Raw genomic sequence first — 15,767 nt, 5'->3', positions numbered from 1 at the left:
CCCCACGTCAGTCAATCAGTCCGTCGGTCCAGGACTCCTGTTCCTTCACTTGCTGTTGTCCTGAGACTCCTCCAGCTGCCCAATGGACAGACAGTGTGCTGCACTGGGGCGGACGAGTGTGACTGGCAGACGGAGGAGAGGGGTGTGAAGTATTGATTTAATCTGGGCCTGGGTTTATTCTGCTCCTGTGTCAGTCCTGTACATCTCCTTTACATTTCAGTGACTGATTAAAGTAACAATGTATCTCAGTCGTCATTTATTTCTAAAATATTAACTGAACTCTGCTTTGAATTAAACATAAGTGCTTATGTGTCATTCTCAGAATAAAGGTGTAGCCTGGAGGGCTTGTATTGCTGTTTTTAATGTTAAATAGTGTAATATATGCATAACCTTCTTATTGTATATAGTTTGAATAAGAAGAGAACTGTCACAGTTTGTTTACTTTATATATATTTATACCTGATAGTACCCATTTGAGAAAACGATACATGTGGCATTGCTTACATTTTATATTACGGGGTGTTTATTAATGCAAACGAAGGTGACAAATTATATTGAAACCCATGTAATGGCACTTATTTGATTAAGAAAACAGACCTAGCTACATTTGAAGTGTATTTCTGTTTAGATGTTTTAATATTGTGAAACTGTGTATTAAATGTAAAGAAATCCCTTTTCCTGTATCCCAAGGCTGGAGCCACTGATCACACTGAGGACACAAAACCAATAAAGCTTGATGCTTTTGTTTTCACCCACATCCTGGTGCCTGGGTTGTTTTATTATAATATGGGATAAAAATCTAAACAACACAAAATCAAAACTATACATATACAACTAACACAAACAATCAAACTAGTAATTTAGTAAGGTACAGTAATCCAGCCTTACAAAGTTATACGCGTTCATCATGGCCTCCTCTCTGTCGTGTGCTTGTCCTCTAACTGATAAACATGCATTCAGTCCAGTGAGCTCTTTGTGTCATCCAGGAGCTGCATCCAGCCACTGTCTTCATTCCTGTCTTCAGAACAGGGTCTGCAGAACCTGGCCTTGGAGAAACACAGTCCTGCAGCTCTTCCAGGAGACTAGAGGGCCCATAAGCACAGACCTGGAGAACATGCCACAGTCTGACACATAAACAAACAGTTGCTGTGTTGTAACAGTACACAGCTATACTTATTGAGGGAACACTTTTTGCTATATGTTTCCTAATGGACCCAATAGCTCCTAATGATTCAGAGTCACCAGCTGCGTCAATCTCATCAGCGGTCTGTTCCAGGAAAAATAACCACAATCAGAGAGTTTATTTACAATTTGAGTTCTGTGGTCACCTACACCTTCTTCTTGAAAGACAACATTAGATACAGAAACCACCCACCCACACACACTCACTCACACCGTGATTGGAGGAGCCAATCACAGGGCCAGAGGACATAAATAGGGGCGCCTGGTTCCCTTGCGGGGGAGTCGAAGTTAGGAATTGAGTGGGGAGTTGCTAGAGTTAAGAGTTAGAGTTAGAGTTAGTTAGTGAAGTCGCTCCAGCCTGAAGACTGGCTGTGTGCAATAAAGTTCCTGTTTGTGGTTAACCCTGCGTCCTCTCTATCATTCTGCCATTGGTGGTGAACTCCCACGACGATATGGCAAACAAAAAGCCTGTATCGTTACAATATGTTACTGTGCACATAGCAGGTGAATCCTGTTTTGTTTCAGTGCTGTATGTATGGGCTCAAATGGTGGTGGGATTCAGTGATTGTCCAGCTTTTGACTGCAGGGCTATGAACACACACAGGACGTTTCTAAGGATTTGCTAGAATTGGCGGTGCTGTTGAAGCCGAGACAATCAATAACCATCCCACACAGAGATCACCCGAGACCCGTGAATTCCAACGCAGACCAGCAAGCCTGCTCACTGATTGGGTTTGGAAGAACCGTCACTCAAACATAATGGATCAATGGAGAGCCAGGACCCCCCATCTCACGTAATTAAACTGCGGACTACATTGGGACATAGTGGGCACTGCCACTCATGACACAGGTAAAGCGTTGATGGGTTTGTCTCTCCTGCTCGTCTGTCTTCTGACTAAGACACACATCCTGGATGCCAATGGATTCAGACCAGCTACTCAGAGCAAAACAAATACTAATACCACCCTGGACTATAACTACACATCCTGTGGGGAGATTTCATTCCATATCTTCCTAATGGACCCAATAGCTCCTAATGATTCACAGTATACAGCTGGGTCCATTTTGTTAACCACAATCAGAGAGTTAAATTGCAAATTGTATATTGTGGTTGGCAACTACATTGACACTTCATGTACCAGCCATCAACACTCACACACTCACTCACACTCACACCTGTAGTCTGTTTTCAACTCTTCAATCTCACGCCTTTTTATCCACAACTCCGGCTACATGTGTCAGAAAACTACTGAAGAATCCTCTTTAATTACTTTAATTATTTTCAGAAATCAGACTGTGGAGTAGATTGAATCAAACAGAAGTCTATTCAGCTTGTGGGAGGAAGTAGGCCGTCAGACGCGCAGGTCTATGTCTCAACTTCCTCAAAATCATAAAGCTTACATTGTGTTTTATACATACAGCTGTATCATGAACAGAGTGAACTGAACCAATAAGGGAGAGCCAACTCCTTATCTTATGACATCCCAACTGTCTTCCTGATCAAGCTTAAACATATGTTGCCATTTTGTGATCTCAATTCGACACGTAGCTAACATATCTCTAGTTAGGCAAGGGGGGTTGTGTGTCCACTTCCCCATCCTCTTGTGGTTTTACTTGAACATACTGTACTAAGTTTGTTCTGTAGGTGCAGAGAAATGCATCTAATAGCAATCGGTGGGGGCTGGTCTCAATTTGTGATCTGTGGTACCCTCATAATTAAGAAAGTGAATTTAGGGCCTCTTCACTACACTTCCCACCATGCACCCCTCTGTCGGCAGCACTGCGGAAATCTGCCCTACTTGAGTCTGCGCAGAATATGAGCATTTAGCCAACGCATGCGCAGACTTTCCGCAGACTCTGCGCACAGTGAGCACAGTCTGCTTGTCGCACCATGTACACACACTTCCTATCATAACAATAGTAAATACTGAAGCGACACACAAACAGCCTGCAATGATCACAACTAATGACTGTTGTTGTGTAATAGAGCTCTAGGTAGGAACCTTATGGACCGGCAGGATTGCGGAGGGACAGCAGTGTGTGTAGCACAGCGTGTGTGTGGCTTTATATCTATATAGTGTGTGTGTGTGGATTTATATCTATATACTGTGTGTGTGTGTGGATTTATATCTATATAGTGTGTGTGTGTGTGGATTTATATCTATATACTGTGTGTGTGTGTGTGTGTGTGTGGATTTATATCTATATACTGTGTGTGTGTGTGGATTTATATCTATATAGTGTGTGTGTGTGTGTGTGTGGATTTATATCTATATAGTGTGTGTGTGTGTGGCTTTATATCTATATAGTGTGTGTGTGTGTGGATTTATATCTATATACTGTGTGTGTGTGTGTGTGTGGATTTATATCTATATAGTGTGTGTGTGTGTGGCTTTATATCTATATAGTGTGTGTGTGTGTGGATTTATATCTATATACTGTGTGTGTGTGTGGATTTATATCTATATAGTGTGTGTGTGTGTGGCTTTATATCTATATAGTGTGTGTGTGTGTGTGTGGATTTATATCTATATAGTGTGTGTGTGTGGATTTATATCTATATACTGTGTGTGTGTGTGTATTTATATCTATATAGTGTGTGTGTGTGGATTTATATCTATATACTGTGTGTGTGTGTGGATTTATATATATATACTGTGTGTGTGTGTGGATTTATATCTATATACTGTGTGTGTGTGTGGATTTATATCTATATAGTGTGTGTGTGTGTGTGTGGATTTATATCTATATACTGTGTGTGTGTGTGGATTTATATCTATATAGTGTGTGTGTGTGGATTTATATCTATATACTGTGTGTGTGTGTGGATTTATATATATATACTGTGTGTGTGTGTGGCTTTATATCTATATAGTGTGTGTGTGTGGATTTATATCTATATACTGTGTGTGTGTGTGGATTTATATATATATACTGTGTGTGTGTGTGGATTTATATCTATATACTGTGTGTGTGTGTGGATTTATATCTATATAGTGTGTGTGTGTGTGTGTGGATTTATATCTATATACTGTGTGTGTGTGTGGATTTATATCTATATAGTGTGTGTGTGTGTGTGTGTGGATTTATATCTATATAGTGTGTGTGTGTGTGGCTTTATATCTATATAGTGTGTGTGTGTGTGGATTTATATCTATATACTGTGTGTGTGTGTGTGTGTGGATTTATATCTATATAGTGTGTGTGTGTGTGGCTTTATATCTATATAGTGTGTGTGTGTGTGGATTTATATCTATATACTGTGTGTGTGTGTGGATTTATATCTATATAGTGTGTGTGTGTGTGGCTTTATATCTATATAGTGTGTGTGTGTGTGTGTGGATTTATATCTATATAGTGTGTGTGTGTGGATTTATATCTATATACTGTGTGTGTGTGTGGATTTATATCTATATAGTGTGTGTGTGTGTGTGGATTTATATCTATATACTGTGTGTGTGTGTGGCTTTATATCTATATACTGTGTGTGTGTGTGTGGATTTATATCTATATAGTGTGTGTGTGTGTGGATTTATATCTATATACTGTGTGTGTGTGTGGATTTATATCTATATACTGTGTGTGTGTGGATTTATATCTATATACTGTGTGTGTGTGTGGCTTTATATCTATATACTGTGTGTGTGTGTGTGGATTTATATCTATATACTGTGTGTGTGTGGCTTTATATCTATATATATATATATATATATATATATATATATATACTGTGTGTGTATATTTATATATAGTGTGTTCAGCAGCACAATCCCGGCTCACAGAGGGAGCACATGCTGATCTCGACAGGCTCGCACTGCGGCTGGATGCACATGTGATGAAGACGACACACGTGTGAGTGTATTTGTGTGTAACAGGATCTGAACATACGAGCTGCTACACATGCGCTGCACCGACCAGACACAACTTTCGCCCAACTAGTTGCAGGGCTGCAGGCGCTATAAACCCAGAGCAGCCGCTATTGCAGGCGCTTGGGCTCCACAGAGGGATCAATAATGCAAACTGTAACTAATGTACCTGTAATGAAAGCGTGTCTTACAGATGAATACTTCTGTCCCAGGAAATGCAACAGTAACAGGCTGCTGACCAGGTCAAGTGTGTGCATTTTATTTTGAAAGTAGAAGACTGATTCAACAGGTTTTTAATGCAGCCACTTGTACTTTGCAGCCAAAATGTAAACCAGTAAAATGTATGAAGAAAAACAAACCTTAGATATCATTCGTATCAACATTTGAAAAACTATAGTGAGAGGGGAAGAAAACACAGAAAACAGCTCGGACAGCTCACATATTTAAATCCCACATAGATCTTGTGGATTGATTGGAAAGATGCTGTGGATAAAAATCAGTGAAATAGTGATTATTATTTGGGTGAGTTTTAACTGAAAATAGGAATTCAGGTCGACTCCACCTTGCAGGCTCATATTGTGATATTGTGCAGACCTATACACTCCTTTGGCACAAGACTAATTACTGTTTCATTAATTAAATGTCTATTTGCCAGATAATTGCATATTTTTAATTTTTTTTGATGATTACTATTAAATATACATACAGTGGCAGAATTATCTGGTGAATCAACAGACCAATTCTGAGGTACCTACTGTATGCAATATTTGTATTTGTGGATGTTGGCAAATACTATTTGTTATGGTAAAATAACTGACTTACCATTTTATATTTTGGTTTAGTGTAAACGAACATGACGTCTAGCTGACGAAATACACACAAATCCATTGCGTAGCACCTTGCGCAACGCACAGCTGAAGAGAGCGCAGCCGGGGGGCACAGAACTGCAGAACCCGATATTATTGGCGAGTGGGGCCGTCCCTCAGCCTGTTCGAGGCCAGACTTGATATTTGAAACATCATGAGAGCACTGTGGGAAAATTAAAAATGAGGAAACCCCAGTTTTTTACTTTCAGCCCCTGTTGGGCTTTGGTTTCCCCAAATGGGGGGATTCCCCCCAATCTGACAACCCTGGAAGGGATCAGGGAGAGACTGGGCCGATCTCTGCTGTCAGAAGCGCTGCGGGGGTCTGGGGAAACCCAACAGTGCCACCATTACAAACACGGGCACAACAGCAATGTGTCTGGGGCTTTCAGCAGCTTCTGTTTTCATTGAATGTGTTGTAAATAATATGAATAATACACTTTAATAACAATAACAATGGACACATTTTCTACAATTTGTTAAAGTGAACAGAATTTGTAAAAGTAATAGTGGCACTAAGGTACAATAGTGTTGCAGTAGTTTCATGCTGGGGAACTATTTCTAGAACTGGGAATAGACACCCAAACTGGTGTCCCCCATGCCACAATTCAGTGGATTACATTGCATTGTCACAATGTTGTGTCTTAATTGCATTGAGGGACCTCTACCTCTACAAGGTAGTTTCAAGTAACACAAACCATGAAAGTATGTGGAGGACCCCCAAGTTATTGTGAAGCTGAATGCTAACAAGGCTTATTAATAGACCAAATGGACAAATACTGTAAATGATTTTGAGTGCATGTGTCCAGTTTTAGAAATCGCTCCCCAGCACAAAACTCCAGTTGACCAACTAAGATGATTTTGGGGAGCTCAATCAGTCTGACTCCAATCCAAGTAAAACATCATCCAGTGCATTAAATATCGCCTCCGCAATCACCTCTTTCCCAGCATCTCAAACATGCTTTTGGGGGGAATTGTTAATGTCTCAATTAAATAAAAACTGCCCTGATTGGTTTACAGACATCAGTCATTTATTAACGACCAACTGTTGTTCAAAAAAGGCTTGAAATAGGCGCACACTGTCCCCATCCACATCATCATTCATATGTGATCGACCTGTAGCGCTGCCGGAGAGGAAGGGTTAAACTCGCACCCGGGAACTGTAGCTCAAAAGGATGAGCAAAGCAAATCCCAGACATTTATAGACGTTTTTAAAATCTGGCCAAGCGGAGATTAAAGGACCGAAAAAGAGCACAGACCTCTTAAAAACTAAAAAATGGAAATGAAATCACTTACTTCCAGACGCTCTGTTCTGTCCTCACATATCTGCATCCCTTCTGCAGTGTCTGATCCCTTCACTCTTGAGATATTGTTTGATTCTTGCTCTGCTTTGTCATTTGACTTCTTGTTTATTTGTTTAGAAAAATGATGTAAAATCGTGAGCAGACTAGTGTCTATTCTCTTTTCTGTTTTCTGCAGGATATTCAGTACATTTTACTTAATAAATAATACAAAAAATACTGAACGCTGCAGAGACCTTAGTATTACTGATATTATCAGTTTATAATAAATAATAACCCACACGCTCTCAATCTATCAGAACCAAACCAGGCCTCAGGCTTGTTGTGCTCATGAATGTTCATGAGGCCGGCTACTTGAGACAGCGTTTCGGCGGTAAAACATTCATGTCAGGTCAGGTGAGATCATTGCTTGTTGAAATAATAACGTGTATATGTTAAGGACAAGTGTCTCTAATACAATCCAGTTGCACCGCATTAAAAAATACAATTGCTTTTAAAAGAGAGAGCTTGGAATATGAAATGAGGCAGGTTTTTCTATATGACACATGTTTCTCCTGTTTGCCAAATAGGTCTGTTTTAGTTTTTAGTACTTCATTCACAAATATATATAGGATTAATAATTTAATATAAATGTGTAGTTACATGTGAAAGTATGCACACCTTTAGCAGACCGAGAGCCAAAAAGTACCCATGAGCCAAGTGTGTATACTGTAATATTATATCATACAACTTCAATGTTGTGTATTTCATAAGATCATATTATTATAACTGTAATGGCTATGATAGTTTACAATAATAATACTAATTACTGTTTAGCAGACACCCTTATCTATGGTGACTTACAGTGTTCACAGATTATACATATTACAGGAGTCATAATGCTTCACAATAATAGTCTTATTCAGTGCAAGTGCAATATACATTAGCTCTGGACTACAAGAATCAAGTCTAACTAAGAACACTGTACAATAAATTAATAATACAACTGTATTCAAAAGACATGGCTAAGTGGGACACAACTAAACTGAGTTACTCGCATTAGTGAAGCTCGCAATGCAATCGGATGTCCGGTAGCTTGTGACAGGTTAGAATTATTTTAAACACAAAACCGGAAAAATATAATACAGGAGTTTGGAGTTTGCATTGTGAAATGGAAGTAAGATACCATTTTATATATTATATATGTTTACATTTTGCATAAATACTGGTAGTAATGTACATATTGCATTTCCATTGTGTTTTAATTGTTCCAATGTACACTTTTCAACATTAATTTTGATTGTTAACAGTAGCCTATAGGCTACAGTATAGATTCACTATGAAAAACTATCAAGTTTCTTTGTTGGTAGGTTTACAGAAAAATGTTTCTCCAATCCGGCACACATGCAGTTAGAGCTTAACTAACTCGGGAAGGGAGATGGAAGACATAAATAATGAATAATCATAATTACATTAGGCTATAGACCTGTGTGTGTGTGTGTGTGTGTGTTTATATATACAGCTGTGGAAAAAATAAAGAGACCACTCCAAGTTCAGAAATCAAAGTTAAGTGATACATTTTTCCAGAGCTATCTAACATAATATTATATTTTTTGACACATATACAGGCTACCTGATGAAGACACGGTAGTGTCGAAATGCGTTGTGAGTGATTCAATACAATTAAATTGTAATAATATAAATGTCTGGTTTAAATAACTAATAAGTGAGAGTGTGGCCACAGTATTGAATTTTCTTTATATATTTTTGCCTTATTTGGGCCAGCACCTCATAGAAGTGAAGATTCTGCAGGTATCGTTTTCACAGAAATGCCTAAATATGCTGTTGATGTTTCTCAAGTCAGACTGGGCTGGAAGTGAATGTGATTGCTGTCACCAATTAGTTTGTGAGTGAAATGAATGACAGATGCATGTGTACGGGGAGCTTGAGGAGCACTAAAGCATGTCATTTTTATAATTGGTTTCATTAGTAGTATCCTGTTGTGTAGGGTGAATGAAGTATTACACAAGTTTAGTAGCAGCCTGTGAACTACACATTGACACTGATGGCAACACGTCTCGCTGGGCGCTGGGTGACTCTCTGCACCCCACTTCTGAAGATGCGCTCCGTGGTCCATCTTTGTGTTGCTCTTGCTGTGTTGTTGGTGAATTATGTTATAAAGGTTGCAGATCAAATGTTAGTGCTGCATTATTTGTTTACTAGTAACTAAAAAGTGTGGCCTATCCTATGCCCTGGATTAGAAACGATGTTCCCTGTCAAGCTGAAATAGAGAGGAAGGGCAGACTAATGGCTTAGATGACCAGGACTGTTGTCAGATCAGACAGTTCACTATGCCCGCTGATTTAGTACAATCACATCCTGAAGTATGAAGCTAGGAGAAAATGGTGTCCGGGCTGATGTCCCGCTGCTTAATATGACAGGTAACCCACAACCCAACTGGGGTCAGCAAGACACTAAGCTAGAGAAAAGGGAGAATCGCTTATTTAATTCCTACAGCCGTAACTCTGGTGTACAGAATCCCCAGCGTAATGATCCGGCTTTCCTTGATTTTATCATTCACCAGTATGAACCGATAGTAAATTAAGCCACACAAAATGATTGAGGTGTGCCCCACGAATTATACATTTATTAATAAACCTAGACTTAGCAGTCGGGGGAAAGTGTGGTGGTATTGCATAGGAACAACCTGACTTCATACATGCTCCCAGTTTATATGCTGACTGGGCACTTTATTAGCACTTCTGAATGATGTTCTGGTATAATGACTGGTGTAGGAATCGCATGAACTGTGTGAGTTTTCAGAGCTGCTGTTCTCAGCGCTGCTCTCCTGTGTCGTCTCTCCCCCAGGAGCTGTAGAGGCCAGCGCTCTCCCTGACTCTGGGGAAAGGGCTCCCACTGAGCAGCAGCACTGGGAGCAGGAGTGGGACTCCAGTCTGAGGCAGGACACAGAGCCCACAGCTACTGAAGACACCCAGGGGCTGAGTGAGCAGCTCAGGAGCAGACAGAGTGAGGAGGAGCTCAGGGGACAGGAGTCTGGCCACATGGCAGAGCCACACACTGAGGGGTCGACACAGGGACTCGGGGCACTGGGATCTGACACTGCAGGGTCAAAGGTCATGCCAAAGCTCAGAAAGAGCGACCCTGAGCTGGACTGCACCCACACTGCGGATCTCTGCAGGACCCAGTCTCTGGGATCTGAGTGTGGACCCAGTGCAGCTGGTGCTGAGCCGGGCTCTCCCAGAACACAGTGTGGACCCAGTCTGCTGTCTGATCACATCAAAACAGAGGACGACACACTGAAGTGTGTTTACAGAGTGGAGCCGAGGACACAGACTCCCTTCAGAGACGCACTCAGTCATCTCAAAATTGAGAATATTACAGACAGCGCCTGGGACCTGTGGCATGAGCTCCCTGTAGCTGGCCAGTGTGACACAGAGACTGCTGACTTGAGGACAGGACTCAGTGGGGGGAGTGACAATGCAGTGAGTGGGGAGAGCTCATCATCACAGTGTCCCCATCGCCAGCCCCAGTGTAGGAAGTGCAGAGAGAAACCGTTGGTATGTATCCAGTGTGGAAAGAGGTTCTCTCAAGCATCACACCTCAGTGATCACCAGCGCATTCACACAGGAGAGAGACCGTACTGCTGTGTGCAGTGTGGGAAGAGTTTCTCGCGGGCATCTATCCTCAAAGCACACCAGCGCATTCACACAGGAGAAAGACCGTACTGCTGTGCCCAGTGTGGGAAGAGTTTCTCCCATGCATCTAGCCTCAACACGCACCAGCGCATTCACACAGGAGAGAGACCGTTCATCTGTTCCCAATGTGGAAAGAGTTTCAGTCATGCATCACACCTCAACGAACACCAGCACATTCATACAGGAGAGAGACCGTTCAGCTGTGCCCAGTGTGGGAAGAGTTTCTCTCGGGCATCTGTCCTCAAAGATCACCATCGCATTCACACAGGAGAAAGACCGTACTGCTGTGTCCAGTGTGGGAAGAGTTTCTCCCATGCATCTAGCCTCAACATACACAAGCGCAGTCACACAGGAGAGAGACCGTTCAGCTGTGCCCAGTGTGGGAAGAGTTTCTCCCATGTATCTAGCTTCAACATACACAAGCGCAGTCACACAGGAGAGAGACCATTCAGCTGTGGCCAGTGTGGGAAGAGTTTCTCTCATGTAGCTAGCCTCAACACACACCAGCACAGTCACACAGAAGATCATCAGCATAAAGGGATACCTTTTGTTTTACTCCTACATGGACCACCCCCCACACATTTGGCTACAACACAATGAAGCTGCAAGTGGCTCAATTGCAAGGGCAAAAAGAAGTGGAGATAAAGGACAGCCTTGCCTAGTAGGAGAGTAGGAGTAAGATGGCCACTGTAGACAGACGTGTTGCTAAACTCTCCATAGAGCTGTGCTTCTTATATACACTCACCTAAAGGATTATTAGGAACACCTGTTCAATTTCTCATTAATGCAATTATTTAACCAACCAATCACATTGCAGTTGCTTCAATGCATTTAGGGGTGTGGTCCTGGTCAAGACAATCTCCTGAACTCCAAACTGAAAGTCTGAATGGGAATGAAAGGTGATTTAAGCAATTTTGAGCGTGGCATGGTTGTTGGTGCTAGACGGGCCGGTCGGAGTATTTCACAATCTGCTCAGTTACTGTGATTTTCACGCACAACCATTTCTAGGGTTTACAAAGAATGGTGTGAAAAGGGAAAAACATCCAGTATGCGGCAGTCCTGTGGGCGAAAATGCCTTGTTGATGCTAGAGGTCAGAGGAGAATGGGCCGACTGATTCAAGCTGATAGAAGAGCAACTTTGACTGAAATAACCACTCGTTACAACCGAGGTATGCAGCAAAGCATTTGTGAAGCCACAACACGTACAACCTTGAGGCGGATGGGCTACAACAGCAGAAGACCCCACCGGGTACCACTCATCTCCACTACAAATAGGAAAAAGAGGCTACAATTTGCACAAGCTCACCAAAATTGGACAGTTGAAGACTGGAAAAATGTTGCCTGGTCTGATGAGTCTCGATTTCTGTTCTGTACATTCAGATGGTAGAGTCAGAATTTGGCGTAAACAGAATGAGAACATGGATCCATCATGCCTTGTTACCACTGTGCAGGCTGGTGGTGGTGGTGTAATGGTGTGGGGGATGTTTTCTTGGCACACTTTAGGCCCCTTAGTGCCAATTGGGCATCGTTTAAATGCCACGGCCTACCTGAGCATTGTTTCTGACCATGTCCATCCCTTTATGACCACCATGTACCCATCCCCTGATGGCTACTTCCAGCAGGATAATGCACCATGTCACAAAGGTCGAATCATTTCAAATTGGTTTCTTGAACATGACAATGAGTTCACTGTACTAAACTGGCCCCCACAGTCACCAGATCTCAACCCAATAGAGCATCTTTGGGATGTGGTGGAACGGGAGCTTCGTGCCCTGGATGTGCATCCCACAAATCTCCATCAACTGCAAGATGCTATCCTATCAATATGGGCCAACATTTCTAAAGAATGCTTTCAGCACCTTGTTGAATCAATGCCAGGTAGAATTAAGGCAGTTCTGAAGGTGAAAGGGGGTCAAACACAGTATTAGTATGGTGTTCCTAATAATCCTTTAGGTGAGTGCAGATGCTGTAGCATAATTTTGATAGAAGCATTTAATATAAGATATTCCCAGGCTCACAATATGTTAAAGGATAGATAAGGCAAAACACAACTTTGAATGGAAAAGATTAGGAAGAGATGCTTATGTCGGAATCTCTTACTCCTTCGCCGCCATTTGTGAGCCTAGAAGAAAATCAACCACCGGCAGAAGTGAATCTTAACATGATATGGTGTGCCGTACATTCCTGTAAGTCCAATTTATCATCTCTAATTAATTCAAAAATGAATCCAGTTGAGAGAAAACTGGATAAAATTCAAATATCTGTAAATCAAATAACATCTAGATTAAGTGAGGCCGAGACGCGTATTGGGGCCCTGGCGGATGAACAATCCAAACCGGGAGAGTGGAGAGAACACCTACTTGAGAGAATAGCTTGGCCATCTAGAAAATAGATCCAGATGTTCAAATCTTCGGCTCATTGAATTACCTGAGGGAGTGGAGGGCTCAAATGCATCAGCCTTTTTCGAAACCTTTCTTCCAGAGCTACTCGGACCAAAGCACTTACCAAAGGCAATCATAACTGAGAGAGCACATCGTACGCTCACAGCTCGGCCGGCTGAAGGTGAATGACCAAGGGCTGTGATGATTAAGTTTTTAAACTTCGGGTTGCCTGAGCAAGAAATGAACTTTTCTACCAGAATCAGCGTATATTTATTTTCTTAAGGACATTCACAGTCCAGAGTGGTCTCCCTCGATGCCAAGAAGGCCTTTGACCGTGTTGAATGGGTCTCTTTGCCATTTAAAAAAGAAGAATATTGGTCTTTAACTAACACAATTGATTTAAATGTTATATACACAACCAAAGGATCAATAACTCAATAATTCCAATATGTCACCCCAGTTTCCCTTATCACATGGAACTAGGCATGTCTGCCCCTAGAGCCCCTAGCTGTAGCAATCAGATCCAATTCCAATCTCTCTGGTGTCCAGATAGGTGATCACTGTCATAAAATCTCCCTGTATGCTAAAGATATTTTGTTATTTTTGATATATCCAGGAATATGGATCTTTCTCTGGCTACAAAATTAATATTTAAAAAAGTGTTGTTATGCCACTTAATACATATGCAGGGGAGTGATCACATCTTGACTCTCCCTTGGCATGGGCCCCCCACAAACTCACTTATTTAGGATTGCAGATTCCCAGCAAAGTAAGTGAAACATACTGAAGACTCTGTATAGGATGTTGAAGAAAGTGTTTTGTGATAATTATATAATGTTTTATATTAATACTAGCATTAGAAGTAGTTTGTATACAGACTGAGCAGATTAGATTTAGCAGGACAAGTAAAGGGTCAACAAGGTTGGTTTGTTAGAATCTCCTGTCAGTAATGAAAGATCACACAGTGCCGAAATAGCCTACAGATGTCTGCTGTGAATGTGTTTATGACTTAATCGTTTCTCCAGATAGGCAGGAATTGTTTCTGTTAACGAGCGATTGACACTAGGTAAATGACCACCGTGGGATCGCATCTTCCTAGTGCACATCAAAGACGGACATCTGCTTTTTGTATCCATCACCTCTTCACGGGAGGACAGATCAAAAACGGACTCGGACCTGTATCTTCTGATTGGATGAACGGCCAAAAGATGTTACGTCATTTTTCCTATAAAGTTGTACTCATGTTTGTAAACATTAAGTCTCACTGAAGGAATTATTTCTGACGTGGGGCTTCCGAGCCGGCTCGATTAAAGTTCTGTTTGCTTTGTCTCCGCGACTTCTCCACTGATTTCTGAGACGGTTCTACACATACCAACTTAATTACACTCCTCTGGAAATACCAATTGAGGAAGAATTGGATGGATGGAAATCGTTGACTGTTGACTGTATTAAAATGAATGTACTACCAAAATTTTTGTATTTCTTTCAAACTCTACCTATACATGTCCCAAAAATGTTTTCAGCTAAATAAAATAACCTCATGCTTCCTATGGAGGGGTAAGCCTCTAAGAGGAAGAACACTAAGTAAACCATATGAGGGTGGGCTGGGACTACCAGTGTATTACTGAACTGTCTAGCTGTGGCAAACTAATTTAATAAATACCCCTTGTTGGAACCAAATATAAGAGCAGCATCTTTCCTCTTTGTCACTGGCCTCCATATATAGACTCGCTGCAATCCCTCAAACCCCTCACAGACAGCCCTTTTGTTAGACACTTGGATACAGTTTTTGATTAAATACGCAACAGAATAGGATGCTTCAAGCCATTATACTTATCTACCCCATTTCATGCCAACCCTTGCCTACCTAAAGCTCTAAGAGATGGAGTCACTCAAATCTGGTATACGAAAATTATTCACACATTTGGACATCTGTATATTAAAGGTACACTTATGACATTTGGGCAGCTGGCCTCCCAGTTCCTGCTTCCTCAGACACACTTTTTCAAATATCTACAGGTCAGGCATTATATTCAGTGTACAACAGGGAGGACACCTCTTATCTATCTTACTGCTTCCAATAGACAACATAATACACAGCAGGAAGGAGAGCAGGGGATTTGTCTCCTCTGTATACTTGGGCCTACAGGGCTGCTTGGGGGGTGAGGGGCTGAGGGTGAGGCTCAGATGGGAGGACAATTTAGTCTATATTTTTGAGGAAGGGGAATGGGAAAGAACTTGTAACGATGCTCAAACATTTTAATTTATCAGCTGCTATAGACTGCTGCAGTTTAATCTTATCTGTAGGATATACTCCAGAACAGCTCCATTTAATCAAAGCAAATTATACTCAGTCCATGATGCAAAGTTGAGATGCCCTTACAGCGGCCAGATGCTCATACGCACCCTCCAGGAGAGAGAGCAGTCCCTGCAGCTGGCCCGGGTTTACCCCATTGCAGCACAACCCAGGCAACAGCCC

The 15,767-nt window shown here is 41.6% G+C and overlaps 1 pseudogene; it reads left to right on the top strand.

The window, feature by feature from the left end:
• Window positions 1-13,451, top strand: part of LOC136768279 (zinc finger protein 585A-like) — a 191,459-nt pseudogene extending 178,008 nt beyond the window's left edge.
• The last annotated feature ends 2,316 nt before the right edge of the window (window positions 13,452-15,767 follow it).

This window comes from Amia ocellicauda, chromosome 14, assembly GCF_036373705.1.
Source record: "Amia ocellicauda isolate fAmiCal2 chromosome 14, fAmiCal2.hap1, whole genome shotgun sequence".
Taxonomy (NCBI): domain Eukaryota; kingdom Metazoa; phylum Chordata; class Actinopteri; order Amiiformes; family Amiidae; genus Amia; species Amia ocellicauda.
This window is presented reverse-complemented; position numbering and strand designations above follow the sequence as displayed.